This window comes from Mesitornis unicolor, unplaced genomic scaffold (genome assembly GCF_000695765.1).
Source record: "Mesitornis unicolor isolate BGI_N332 unplaced genomic scaffold, ASM69576v1 scaffold33413, whole genome shotgun sequence".
NCBI lineage: Eukaryota > Metazoa > Chordata > Aves > Mesitornithiformes > Mesitornithidae > Mesitornis > Mesitornis unicolor.
In genome coordinates this window covers 73415-77671 of record NW_010177306.1, presented here as the reverse complement: position 1 = coordinate 77671, position 4257 = coordinate 73415, and positions in this window count along the sequence as shown.

Here is a 4257-nt window from a genome sequence, read left to right as displayed (position 1 = left end):
CCCAGGTTGTTAGACCACGGATGTTCCTCTGAACAAATCCACAGACCCACACTTGTACTCAGGGAGCCACTGTGTAATTGACTGCTGCAGGAGGGACCCCTTTGCGCAACCCCTATCCCCCCAACCACCCACCCTGGGTGCCTGGCACTGTGCAGCCCACCCTCCTCTCACTTTGCTTTTCTTCCTCTTGGGAAAGAATGAGCATTCAGCCTGGGAATACTTTCTCCTGGGATATGGAAGAGGTCTTCTCCATCCTCATCTCTCCTGCAACTCGTGTACCAGTGATTTATTCCTGCTACCTGGTTTGGCTCATTTGAGTGATTCCTTTTGTGTGCTTTGGCCATTAACCTGTAAGTAAAAGCTTATATTAGTTTACTGCGAGATTCTGGTGAGAGGTCTATTTTGGAGCCAGCTGCTATTAATTTGGTGTTATCAGTGAGCCCAGACATAATTCGTGACTCCAAGTTACAGAAGGTCTGCAAGCGTAAGGGGTTTCCTTCTCATCACAGGCACAATTTAAAGAGGCTGCAGACCCAAGCTTTTTTTCTTCCACTTTTTTTTTCAACTGGTTAGTTGAGAATATTTTCCTTAAAGTGTTCACTACACAGAAGTAGTGTTCAGGAAGAGCTAAACTGCGTTTGCAGCTGCCTAAGTGTAAATCCATACCAACATTTCTGGTTTTATTTCAATACAATGGATTAATGTATCAAAACACAATACACAGACTTTGACCCAGGCAGACTGACCTTATCACCAGTGTAACTTGTCTGACTTTAGTAGTGAATCCCATAACAGCATTTTCAGCATCTGTGGTGGTTGTCACAGGTCCCATAATGACTGGTAATTTATATAAAGTTTGAATTCCCCATGGCGTGTGTGAATGTAAGAGAATTACAGCTTTATTTAAAATCATTACGAAAAAAGGGATCTGGTAGGAGATGGAAAAATTTGAAAGTGTGACCCCAAGGCTCAAACCAGGGGAAATAAATAGGACCCAACTAGCTGTGTTTATATCCTGTGCCTCATAGGTTGGAACGAGTAATGTTGAGGTGTTGACTGGGGTTGACATTAGGGTTGACTGGCTCATTGTTTCAATACATGTGAGTGGGTTAAATGTGATGTCTAAATATCATGCATTTATCTTTTAGGAAAAACAAAGTAAGAAAAACAGTGTATGTTGGTTTTGGTCTCATAATCAGTTTCCTTACTGCCACTTACCCCATTTGACTCCAGAGGAAAACCTCAGAGGAAAAGCCTGATGGTATAGTAGGGCCATAGGACCTGTGTAAACGCATGTGAGATGTGTAATCTTCTGAAGCAAATGGCAGTGTGGCAGCCAATTTCCAATGTGACAGTAAATGTACCCTAATTGACCACTGTCCCTTGCGTCCCTGATCTTGCTGCCCCTTCCCTACGTGTATGCTTGCCTGCAGCCTAGTCACCCACCAAGATGCCCACTGAATTCAGTGCCCAGTTTCCCCTGCATGCTATGGGTACCCCTGCACTGTGCTTTGAGGAGGTTGCTTGGGCTGGTTTCTGCACTGAAGCTGCTTCTCAGGCAGTAAGGAAGGTGGGGTAGTGGTCACATCGGGAGCAGGTGCTGGGAATGGTGCTGAGGCACCTGTGAGGGCTTTGGGAGAATGGGGTAGGAGCGGGTGAGACTCTTGCTCCACTAAGGTCAGTGTTGACAGCCAGCATTGCCATCCAGCATGCACAGGTGTGTTTTTTTCTCTCTTACGCAATTAGAGAAAACTGTGTATGAAACACAGTAGCTTGGTTGCAACCCCATTTTCTGCCTGTGTTAAACTCGGGCTGCAAGTTCTTGCCTAGTTGTGGTGCTGCTGCTTATTGATAAAGTTTATGGGGCTTTTAAGTCATTAACTCTGTGCCTCAAATTAGCAGGAGATACGTGAAGGAGGGGAAGGAGGGTTCCTTCCCCTGGGTTCAGATAAAGGGAGTCAGACACAGTGGCTCTGTTCAAAGCAGAGCAAAGCCTCCACTGACCTCATGGAGTCCAAGATTTCTGCTCCAGCTTCAGCTCCGCATGCTGGACCACATACACCCCCTCTTGCATTATTTGAGAGATCTAACATACACAGGACTGAGAGTCTAAATAGCACAATGGTGGGCTTCTACCAATGCTTCTCACCTAAATGCAGTTGACTCATTTTGCCTTTTCTACTCTTAACCAGTCTTCTTAACCTGCTTCTTAGCCAGGGCAAAATTAAGCATGAGGAAAAAGGCTTATTCAGCATTATAGTTATCTACTCCCAAGCTGTATAACAAAATGGTTTACACATTTAATTGGTTTTGTCTAATATTTTCACGTATACAGTAGTCCTATTAATGAATATCATAGCTTCATTACTGCATATCACATTTTGCTATTTGTTGTGCACTATAAAATAACGTCAGCACATCAATAACTTAAATAACACAAATGTAAACTTATTTTCTGCTTGTTAGAATTATGAATTTAGCCTGCAAAGGCTTTTTGATTTGTAAGACCATTCACATAACATGGAATGTAACTTTATTTGTTTATCTTTTGTATATAATGAGACATCGAAAGCCCTTGTCATCTTTTAACAGGATACTAAAGCAGCTCTGTTTCATGAATGACAGCACAATTAAAGCTAAAAATCATAATTTAAAAAAAACCCTTTGTACTGTACAATCTCAAATTAAAGCAAGAAAGATAATGACAATCTTTTGCATTAGCCAGGAGATGTGATTCTCTGCCACTGGGCTTTTTTTCTTGTTAACAATTCACAGAATGTGTATATGGGTGTAGTTATAGGTGTGTGCATATCCTACGCAGAACAGCAGGCCCTATTTTGTTGATCTAGTTCTTCTAATTGTTTAGTTAAACTACCTAACTGATACAATTTAGAATACTACATTAACACATTTAACATCAAGTTTACATACTTGCGTCTTTGAAATACTAGGAACTTTTACACATTTTATTTGGCTTTGTAAGGACTGGAATATCACAGATAATGCAATCTACTTGTCTTTGAAAGAATATGGCTGTTCTCAACTAACTCTCTAAGGTTCAGAGTGAAATACGTTTCTCCTTATATCTGTAGCTGACTTCAAAGAAGAAAGTGTCTTCTTAAGTGGTCAGTCTGATGTTACAGTACAGATTCTGCAGAGAGAGAGATGTATATTTAATGAAGGATCATTCTCTCTGGACTTTAGAGTTAAGCTGTTGCAGCAAAATTACTTTGTTTAGACTAATTTTTCTATACAAATCTCACGAAAAACCTATTCCAAGTATGTTTTGTAGTAGTATCTCCACATGACCAGAGGAGGGCACTTTGAACATCTTTGCACTGCCCAGGAGGCAGATGCAGAAGCACAGTGTTACCCAATGTCGCGCAGTCCTGTCGCCTTTTCCCACTCAGGCAGGCATCCCTGTGTCCACAAAAACACAGACTCTGTACTGTACCACAGGGCTCTGTTCTGAAAACAGTGGGCAGATATGTCACTCTCTTCCTGCTAACTAGGATTTCTTCCCATTTCCCCCACTTAATTCAGTGTTGCTGCGGGTTAAATTGAGATTAATGGATAATTCCCCAAAATCCCGTGAGGGGAGTTGTCTCCCTCTCCTTCCTGAACATCCCTCTGCTATAAGCCCCTGGTAATTTAGCAAATATTGATTGATTTAACCCTCTATGACTTATCCTGCTTCAGAAATTCCTTGTCTTTAACTGAAAAATGCACTTGGAAAATGCACTCTCTGAGATATGTATTGCAACAGTGCATCTTTTCACATTAAACTCTTGAAAAAGTACTGCTCCTTTCCACCTTCTAAGGGAGGCGAGACTGTGTCCCAGATCTGCTCCCTTGGCAGAGTACATAGTGGAGAAATCAATCTCTTCTCTTTCCCATCCATGACCACAGTGTGGAGTTCAGCCACTTTCCGTGCAGGAAACATCATTTTGGGTTTCATTTTGGCTAAAGATATCAACCCTCTACAGAAAATATTTAAATTTTGCAATCCTACTGTTATAATAGATAATTTTTTGTCACCTCTTTGCTTTGTTTCATTCAAGTTTCACTCTGAAAAATTATTAGAAAGGATTTAGAAACCTTTTTTTTTCTTTTGTAATAAAAGTCTCTCCTCCACCCTGAGGGAACACACTGCTTATTTAATGTACTTTCCCCCCCTCAACACTATTAATTTCCTCTTTTCTTTTCTTCTCTTTTCTTCTCTTTTTTTCTTTCCTTTTTTTTCCTTTTCTTTCCCTT